A 10,946-nucleotide genomic window follows, 5' to 3' on the forward strand; every position below is an offset into this window, starting at 1 on the left:
TGCACCCACAATTTTTACTACTGGTATACAGTGCCATTGTCTGACTGGGAATTCAAAGAATATATTGGGAATACAAATACCCTCATTTCTTGCTACTGCCATATAGTGCCAGTGTCTGACTGGGAATTCAAAGAATATATTGGGGTTACGTGCACCCACAATTTTTACTACTGGTATACAGTGCCATTGTCTGACTGGGAATTCAAAGAATATATTGGGAATACAAATACCCTCATTTCTTGCTACTGCCATATAGTGCCAGTGTCTGACTGGGAATTCAAAGAATATATTGGGGTTACGTGCACCCACAATTTTTACTACTGGTATACAGTGCCATTGTCTGACTGGGAATTCAAAGAATATATTGGGGTTATAAATACCCTCATTTCTTGCTACTGCCATATAGTGCCAGTTTCTGACTGGTAATTCAAAGAATATATTGGGGTTACGTGCACCCACAATTTTTACTACTGGTATACAGTGCCATTGTCTGACTGGGAATTCAAAGAATATATTGGGAATACAAATACCCTCATTTCTTGCTACTGCCATATAGTGCCAGTGTCTGACTGGGAATTCAAAGAATATATTGGGGTTACGTGCACCCACAATTTTTACTACTGGTATACAGTGCCATTGTCTGACTGGGAATTCAAAGAATATATTGGGAATACAAATACCCTCATTTCTTGCTACTGCCATATAGTGCCAGTGTCTGACTGGGAATTCAAAGAATATATTGGGGTTACGTGCACCCACAATTTTTACTACTGGTATACAGTGCCATTGTCTGACTGGGAATTCAAAGAATATATTGGGAATACAAATACCCTCATTTCTTGCTACTGCCATATAGTGCCAGTGTCTGACTGGGAATTCAAAGAATATATTGGGGTTACGTGCACCCACAATTTTTACTACTGGTATACAGTGCCATTGTCTGACTGGGAATTCAAAGAATATATTGGGGTTATAAATACCCTCATTTCTTGCTACTGCCATATAGTGCCAGTTTCTGACTGGTAATTCAAAGAATATATTGTGGTTACGTGCACCCACAATTTTTACTACTGGTATACAGTGCCATTGTCTGACTGGGAATTCAAAGAATATATTGGGAATACAAATACCCTCATTTCTTGCTACTGCCATATAGTGCCAGTGTCTGACTGGGAATTCAAAGAATATATTGGGGTTACGTGCACCCACAATTTTTACTACTGGTATACAGTGCCATTGTCTGACTGGGAATTCAAAGAATATATTGGGAATACAAATACCCTCATTTCTTGCTACTGCCATATAGTGCCAGTTTCTGACTGGTAATTCAAAGAATATATTGGGGTTACGTGCACCCACAATTTTTACTACTGGTATACAGTGCCATTGTCTGACTGGGAATTCAAAGAATATATTGGGAATACAAATACCCTCATTTCTTGCTACTGCCATATAGTGCCAGTTTCTGACTGGTAATTCAAAGAATATATTGGGGTTACGTGCACCCACAATTTTTACTACTGGTATACAGTGCCAATTTCTAACTAGGAATTCAAAATGCGCAAGGCTCCCGGAAAGGGACGTGGACGAGGCCGTGGGCGAGGTCGGGGGAATGGTTCTGGGGAGCAAGGTAGCAGTGAAGCCACAGGGCGTCCCGTGCCTACTCCTGTGGGGCAGCAAGCATTGCGCCACTCCACAGTGCCAGGGTTGCTTGCCACATTAACTAAACTGCAGGGTACAAACCTTAGTAGGCCCGAGAACCAGGAACAGGTCTTGCAATGGCTGTCAGAGAACGCTTACAGCACATTGTCCAGCAGCCAGTCAGACTCTGCCTCCTCTCCTCCTATTACCCAACAGTCTTGTCTTCCTTCCTCCCAAAATTCCGAAGCTTTACAGAACAATAACCCAAACTGTCCCTGCTCCCCAGAGCTGTTCTCCGCTCCTTTCATTGTCCCTCAACCTGCCTCTCCACGTCACGATTCCACGAACCTAACAGAGGAGCATCTGTGTCCAGATGCTCAAACACTAGAGTCTCCTCCATCTCCGTTCGATTTGGTGGTGGATGACCAGCAACCCACCCTCATCGACGATGATGTGACGCAGTTGCCGTCAGGGCATCCAGTTGACCGGCGCATTGTGCGGGAGGAGGAGATGAGACAGGAGTTGGAAGAGGAAGTGGTGGATGATGAGGACACTGACCCGACCTGGACAGGGGGGATGTCAAGCGGGGAAAGTAGTGTGGATGTTGAGGCAGGTGCAGCACCAAAAAGGGTAGCTAGAGGCAGAGGCAGAGGTCAGCAGCTTAGGCGAAGCCAGGCCACACCCGGAATCTCCCAAGATGTTCCAGTTCGTACCCAGCCCCGAAAAACTCCCACCTCGAGGGCACGTTTCTCGAAGGTGTGGAGTTTTTTCAAGGAATGCGCCGAGGACAGATATAGTGTTGTCTGCACAATTTGCCTCTCGAAATTGATTAGGGGCTCTGAGAAGAGCAACCTGTCCACCACTTCAATGCGCCGTCATTTGGAATCCAAGCACTGGAATCAGTGGCAGGCAGCAACGGCAGGACAAAGGCCGCCTGCCGTTCACGCCACTGCCACTGCCTCTGCCTCTGCCACTGCCACTGCTGACTGTGCTGGCGATGCACTCCAGAGGACGAGCCAGGACACCACTTCATCTGCCTCCGCCACTTTGTTGACTTCTACCTCATCCTCCCCTGGTCCTGTCTTATCTCCTTCTCCTGCACCATCAAAGGCACCATCAGGCGTTTCTTTACAACAACCCACCATCTCTCAGACATTGGAGCGGCGGCAGAAATACACTGCTAACCACCCACACGCGCAAGCCTTGAACGCCAACATCGCTAAACTGCTGGCCCAGGAGATGTTGGCGTTCCGGCTTGTTGAAACTCCCGCCTTCCTGGACCTGATGGCAACTGCGGCACCTCGCTATGCCGTCCCTAGCCGTCACTACTTCTCCCGGTGTGCCGTCCCCGCCTTGCACCAGCACGTGTCACTCAACATCAGGCGGGCCCTTAGTTCCGCGCTTTGCACAAAGGTCCACTTGACCACCGACGCGTGGACAAGTGCATGCGGACAGGGACGCTACATTTCACTGACGGCACACTGGGTGAATGTAGTTGAGGCTGGGACTGCTTCCCAAACTGGCCCGGTGTACCTCGTCTCCCCGCCTAACATTCCTGGCAGGGACACGAGAAGAACACCCCCCTCCTCCTCCTCCTCTACCGCCTCCTCCTCCGCCACCGCCTCCTCCTCCGCCACCGCCTCCTCCTCCGCTGTTAGATTGACCCCAGCTACGAGTTGGAAACGTTGCAGCACTGGCGTTGGTAGACGTCAGCAGGCTGTGCTGAAGCTGATCAGCTTGGGGGACAGACAGCACACTGCCTCCGAGGTGAGGGATGCCCTCCTCGATGAGACGGCAATATGGTTTGAGCCGCTGCACCTGGGCCCAGGCATGGTCATTTGTGATAACGGCCAGAACCTGGTAGCAGCTCTGGAGCTTGCCGGACTCCAACATGTTCCATGCCTGGCCCACGTCTTCAACCTAGTGGTGCAACGTTTCCTAAAGAGCTACCCCAATGTTCCAGAGCTACTGGTGAAAGTGCGGCGCATGTGCGCCCACTTTCGCAAGTCGACAGTAGCCGCTGCTAGCTTAAAATCTCTCCAGCAACGCCTGCATGTGCCACAACACCGGCTTTTGTGCGACGTCCCCACACGCTGGAACTCAACGTTTCAGATGTTGAATAGAGTGGTTGAGCAGCAGAGACCTTTGATGGAATACCAGCTACAAAACCCTAGGGTGCCACAAAGTTAGCTGCCTCAGTTTCACATCCATGAGTGGCCATGGATGAGAGACCTTTGTGACATCCTACGGGTCTTTGAGGAGTCCACAAGGAGGGTGAGCTCTGAGGATGCGATGGTGAGCCTTACAATCCCGCTCTTGTGTGTTCTGAGAGAATCCCTGATTGACATCAGGGATAACTCAGATCACACAGAGGAGTTAGGGATAGCATCCGATCCGTCACAGCTGGAGAGTAGGTCCACACATCTGTCCGCTTCACTGCATTTAATGGAGGAGGAGGAGGAGGAGGAGGAAGAAGAGTTGTCCGATGATGTGATGGTGATACAGGAGGCTTCCGGGCAACTTCGAATCGTCCCATTGTTGCAGCGCGGATGGGTAGACATGGAGGATGAGGAGGAAATGGAGATTGAACTTTCCGGTGGGGCCAGAGGAGTCATGCCAACTAACACTGTGGCAGACATGGCTGAGTTCATGTTGGGGTGCTTTACAACCGACAAGCGTATTGTCAAAATCATGGAGGACAACCAGTACTGGATCTTTGCTATCCTTGACCCCCGGTATAAAAACAACATCTCGTCTTTTATTCCGGTAGAGGGGAGGGCCAATCGCATCAATGCTTGCCACAGGCAATTGGTGCAGAATATGATGGAGATGTTTCCAGCATGTGACGTTGGCGGCAGGGAGGGCAGTTCCTCCAGTAGGCAACCAAGTTCTCACCGGTCCACACAAACGAGGGGCACACTGTCTAAGGTCTGGGACACCTTGATGGCACCCCCTCGCCAAAGTGCCGCCACGGAGGGTCCTAGTGTCACCAGGCGTGAGAAGTATAGGCGCATGTTGCGGGAATACCTTTCCGACCACAGCCCTGTCCTCTCCGACCCCTCTGCGCCCTACACGTATTGGGTGTCGAAGTTGGACCTGTGGCTTGAACTTGCCCTATATGCCTTGGAGGTGCTGTCCTGTCCTGCCGCCAGCGTCCTATCTGAGAGGGTGTTCAGTGCAGCCGGTGGCATCATCACTGACAAGCGCACCCGTCTGTCAGCTGAGAGTGCCGACCGGCTCACTTTGATAAAAATGAACCACCACTGGGTAGAGCCGTCATTTTTGTGCCCACCTGTGTAAAGCACCCCAACATGAAACTCCATGTCTGTACTCAACCTCTCCAATTCCTCCGCATCCTCATACTCATCCACCATAAGCGTTGCACAATTCTGCTAATACTAGGCTCCCTCCACCCTGATTTCCCCCAACTCTGCTGGTTAGAGGCTCCCTCCACCCTGATTTCCACCAACTCTGCTGGTTAGAGGCTCCCTCCACCATGAATTTGCCCAAACTGGGCTGTTTAGAGGCTCCCTCCACCATGAATTGGTCCAAACTGGGGTTTTTAGAGGCTCCCTCCACCATGAATTGGTCCAAACTGGGCTGCTTAGCGGCTCCCTCCACCATTAATTGGTCCAAACTGGGCTGGTTAGAGGCTCCCTCCACCATGAATTTGCCCAAACTGGGCTGTTTAGAGGCTCCCTCCACCATGAATTTGCCCAAACTGGGCTGTTTAGAGGCTCCCTCCACCATGAATTGGTCCAAACTGGGCTGGTTAGAGGCTCCCTCCACCATGAATTTCCCAAAACTTGGCTGTTTAGAGGCTCCCTCCACCATTAATTGGTCCAAACTGGGCTGGTTAGAGGCTCCCTCCACCATGAATTTGCCCAAACTGGGCTGTTTAGAGGCTCCCTCCACCATGAATTGGTCCAAACTGGGTTTTTTAGAGGCTCCCTCCACCATGAATTGGTCCAAACTGGGCTGTTTAGAGGCTCCCTCCACCATGAATTTGCCCAAACTGGGCTGGTTAGAGGCTCCCTCCACCATGAATTGGTCCAAACTGGGCTGGTTAGAGGCTCCCTCCACCATGAATTTGCCCAAACTGGGCTGTTTAGAGGCTCCCTCCACCATGAATTGGTCCAAACTGGTTTTTTTAGAGGCTCCCTCCACCATGAATTGGTCCAAACTGGGCTGTTTAGAGGCTCCCTCCACCATGAATTTGCCCAAACTGGGCTGGTTAGAGGCTCCCTCCACCATTAATTGGTCCAAACTGGGCTGGTTAGAGGCTCCCTCCACCATGAATTTGCCCAAACTGGGCTGTTTAGAGGCTCCCTCCACCATGAATTTGCCCAAACTGGGCTGTTTAGAGGCTCCCTCCACCATGAATTTGCCCAAACTGGGCTGGTTAGAGGCTCCCTCCACCATGAATTGGTCCAAACTGGGTTTTTTAGAGGCTCCCTCCACCATGAATTGGTCCAAACTGGGCTGTTTAGAGGCTCCCTCCACCATGAATTTGCCCAAACTGGGCTGGTTAGAGGCTCCCTCCACCATGAATTGGTCCAAACTGGGTTTTTTAGAGGCTCCCTCCACCATGAATTTGCCCAAACTGGGCTGGTTAGAGGCTCCCTCCACCATGAATTGGTCCAAACTGGGCTGTTTAGCGGCTCCCTCCACCATTAATTGGTCCAAACTGGGCTGGTTAGAGGCTCCCTCCACCATGAATTTGCCCAAACTGGGCTGTTTAGAGGCTCCCTCCACCATGAATTTGCCCAAACTGGGCTGGTTAGAGGCTCCCTCCACCATGAATTGGTCCAAACTGGGGTTTTTAGAGGCTCCCTCCACCATGAATTGGTCCAAACTTGGCTGTTTAGAGGCTCCCTCCACCATTAATTGGTCCAAACTGGGCTGGTTAGAGGCTCCCTCCACCATGAATTGGTCCAAACTGGGTTTTTTAGAGGCTCCCTCCACCATGAATTTGCCCAAACTGGGCTGTTTAGAGGCTCCCTCCACCATGAATTGGTCCAAACTGGGCTGGTTAGAGGCTCCCTCCACCATGAATTTCCCAAAACTTGGCTGTTTAGAGGCTCCCTCCACCATTAATTGGTCCAAACTGGGCTGGTTAGAGGCTCCCTCCACCATGAATTTGCCCAAACTGGGCTGTTTAGAGGCTCCCTCCACCATGAATTGGTCCAAACTGGGTTTTTTAGAGGCTCCCTCCACCATGAATTTGCCCAAACTGGGCTGGTTAGAGGCTCCCTCCACCATGAATTGGTCCAAACTGGGCTGGTTAGAGGCTCCCTCCACCATGAATTTGCCCAAACTGGGCTGTTTAGAGGCTCCCTCCACCATGAATTGGTCCAAACTGGGTTTTTTAGAGGCTCCCTCCACCATGAATTGGTCCAAACTGGGCTGTTTAGAGGCTCCCTCCACCATGAATTTGCCCAAACTGGGCTGGTTAGAGGCTCCCTCCACCATTAATTGGTCCAAACTGGGCTGGTTAGAGGCTCCCTCCACCATGAATTTGCCCAAACTGGGCTGTTTAGAGGCTCCCTCCACCATGAATTTGCCCAAACTGGGCTGTTTAGAGGCTCCCTCCACCATGAATTGGTCCAAACTGGGCTGGTTAGAGGCTCCCTCCACCATGAATTTCCCAAAACTTGGCTGTTTAGAGGCTCCCTCCACCATTAATTGGTCCAAACTGGGCTGGTTAGAGGCTCCCTCCACCATGAATTTGCCCAAACTGGGCTGTTTAGAGGCTCCCTCCACCATGAATTGGTCCAAACTGGGCTGGTTAGAGGCTCCCTCCACCATGAATTTCCCAAAACTTGGCTGTTTAGAGGCTCCCTCCACCATTAATTGGTCCAAACTGGGCTGGTTAGAGGCTCCCTCCACCATGAATTTGCCCAAACTGGGCTGTTTAGAGGCTCCCTCCACCATGAATTGGTCCAAACTGGGTTTTTTAGAGGCTCCCTCCACCATGAATTGGTCCAAACTGGGCTGTTTAGAGGCTCCCTCCACCATGAATTTGCCCAAACTGGGCTGGTTAGAGGCTCCCTCCACCATGAATTGGTCCAAACTGGGCTGGTTAGAGGCTCCCTCCACCATGAATTTGCCCAAACTGGGCTGTTTAGAGGCTCCCTCCACCATGAATTGGTCCAAACTGGTTTTTTTAGAGGCTCCCTCCACCATGAATTGGTCCAAACTGGGCTGTTTAGAGGCTCCCTCCACCATGAATTTGCCCAAACTGGGCTGGTTAGAGGCTCCCTCCACCATTAATTGGTCCAAACTGGGCTGGTTAGAGGCTCCCTCCACCATGAATTTGCCCAAACTGGGCTGTTTAGAGGCTCCCTCCACCATGAATTTGCCCAAACTGGGCTGTTTAGAGGCTCCCTCCACCATGAATTTGCCCAAACTGGGCTGGTTAGAGGCTCCCTCCACCATGAATTGGTCCAAACTGGGTTTTTTAGAGGCTCCCTCCACCATGAATTTGCCCAAACTGGGCTGGTTAGAGGCTCCCTCCACCATGAATTGGTCCAAACTGGGTTTTTTAGAGGCTCCCTCCACCATGAATTTGCCCAAACTGGGCTGGTTAGAGGCTCCCTCCACCATGAATTGGTCCAAACTGGGCTGTTTAGCGGCTCCCTCCACCATTAATTGGTCCAAACTGGGCTGGTTAGAGGCTCCCTCCACCATGAATTTGCCCAAACTGGGCTGTTTAGAGGCTCCCTCCACCATGAATTTGCCCAAACTGGGCTGGTTAGAGGCTCCCTCCACCATGAATTGGTCCAAACTGGGGTTTTTAGAGGCTCCCTCCACCATGAATTGGTCCAAACTTGGCTGTTTAGAGGCTCCCTCCACCATTAATTGGTCCAAACTGGGCTGGTTAGAGGCTCCCTCCACCATGAATTGGTCCAAACTGGGTTTTTTAGAGGCTCCCTCCACCATGAATTTGCCCAAACTGGGCTGTTTAGAGGCTCCCTCCACCATGAATTGGTCCAAACTGGGCTGGTTAGAGGCTCCCTCCACCATGAATTTCCCAAAACTTGGCTGTTTAGAGGCTCCCTCCACCATTAATTGGTCCAAACTGGGCTGGTTAGAGGCTCCCTCCACCATGAATTTGCCCAAACTGGGCTGTTTAGAGGCTCCCTCCACCATGAATTGGTCCAAACTGGGTTTTTTAGAGGCTCCCTCCACCATGAATTTGCCCAAACTGGGCTGGTTAGAGGCTCCCTCCACCATGAATTGGTCCAAACTGGGCTGGTTAGAGGCTCCCTCCACCATGAATTTGCCCAAACTGGGCTGTTTAGAGGCTCCCTCCACCATGAATTGGTCCAAACTGGGTTTTTTAGAGGCTCCCTCCACCATGAATTGGTCCAAACTGGGCTGTTTAGAGGCTCCCTCCACCATGAATTTGCCCAAACTGGGCTGGTTAGAGGCTCCCTCCACCATTAATTGGTCCAAACTGGGCTGGTTAGAGGCTCCCTCCACCATGAATTTGCCCAAACTGGGCTGTTTAGAGGCTCCCTCCACCATGAATTTGCCCAAACTGGGCTGGTTAGAGGCTCCCTCCACCATGAATTGGTCCAAACTGGGTTTTTTAGAGGCTCCCTCCACCATGAATTTGCCCAAACTGGGCTGGTTAGAGGCTCCCTCCACCATTAATTGGTCCAAACTGGGCTGGTTAGAGGCTCCCTCCACCATGAATTTGCCCAAACTGGGCTGTTTAGAGGCTCCCTCCACCATGAATTTGCCCAAACTGGGCTGGTTAGAGGCTCCCTCCACCATGAATTGGTCCAAACTGGGTTTTTTAGAGGCTCCCTCCACCATGAATTTGCCCACACTGGGCTGGTTAGAGGCTCCCTCCACCATGAATTGGTCCAAACTGGGGTTTTTAGAGGCTCCCTCCACCATGAATTTGCCCAAACTGGGGTGTTTAGAGGCTCCCTCCACCATGAATTTGCCCAAACTCTGCTGGTTAGAGGCTCAATCCACCCTGATTTTCAAAACAAATGTTGGTGCCAACCTCAACTTACTACAAGGGCCAAATTCACTGCTGGTGACAAGCTCTCCTCACTGCAAGTGCCAAATACACATGTTTCAAGGTGTTTTCCTACTGTCAGAGAGGTGGTATTGAGTGTGTAAAGTGTGTAGTTGTTAGGCTGTGATGTTGGGGTAATAGAGGGTCTTTGGTGTGTTAGATGCCCCCAGACATGCTTCCCCGCTGTCCCAGTGTCATTCCAGAGGTGTTGGCATCATTTCCTGGGGTGTCATAGTGGACTTGGTGACCCTCCAGACACGGATTTGGGTTTCCCCCTTAACGAGTATCTGTTCCCCATAGACTATAATGGGGTTCGAAACCCATTCGAACACACGAACATTGAGCGGCTGTTCGAATCGAATTTCGAACCTCGAACATTTTAGTGTTCGCTCATCTCTATTCCTTATGTGTCTGTCCTGGGGATAAATGAAAGTTTTTACCAGTTCTTTTAAACTGATAGGCTATCCTTAGGGTAGCCCATTAATATTAGATTGGTGGGGTCTTACTCTCATTACTGCTGTGTATCAGCTGGAGGCTTAGTGTATAGGTACAGTACCAGAGAAAAAAAAATGTACAAAGAAAAATTAACACAACTTGTCACAAACTTGGGACAACTCTATTATTCCAAAATGATTAGTCTCAGACTAACTAAAATGGCCGCTGCCCCATGTATTGAGCAGGACATACAGAAGAGACGTGTGTATGGGTCACTAACATCACTTGACATCTTATCAGCCAATAGGCAGTGGTAGGTGTACACCTGTATACCTTACAGTGCTGATATCATATACACAATATAAGGTGCTGTAGGCTTGGACATCAGGCATTACAGCAATGGTGGAAATAGGCAAGGGGCTATGTTTCATCTCACTGTCTGTGAATGGGGGCTCATACAGAGCACTCAGTACTAGAGATGAGCGAACAGTGTTCTATCGAACACATGTTCGATCGGATATCAGGGTGTTCGCCATGTTCGAATCGAATCGAACACCGCGTGGTAAAGTGCGCCAAAATTCGATTCCCCTCCCACCTTCCCTGGCGCCTTTTTTGCACCAATAACAGCGCAGGGGAGGTGGGACAGGAACTACGACACTGGGGGCATTGAAAAAAATTGGAAAAAGTCATTGGCTGCCGAAATCAGGTGACCTCCATTTTAGACGAATAGTGGATTTCAAATCCGGGTCATATGAGAATGTGAACTTTGTGACTATGAGACAGGGATAGCTGTACAGGCAGGGGTAGCTAGGGATAACCTTTATTTAGGGGGGAA

Source organism: Leptodactylus fuscus, chromosome 2 (genome assembly GCF_031893055.1).
Source record: "Leptodactylus fuscus isolate aLepFus1 chromosome 2, aLepFus1.hap2, whole genome shotgun sequence".
Taxonomy (NCBI): domain Eukaryota; kingdom Metazoa; phylum Chordata; class Amphibia; order Anura; family Leptodactylidae; genus Leptodactylus; species Leptodactylus fuscus.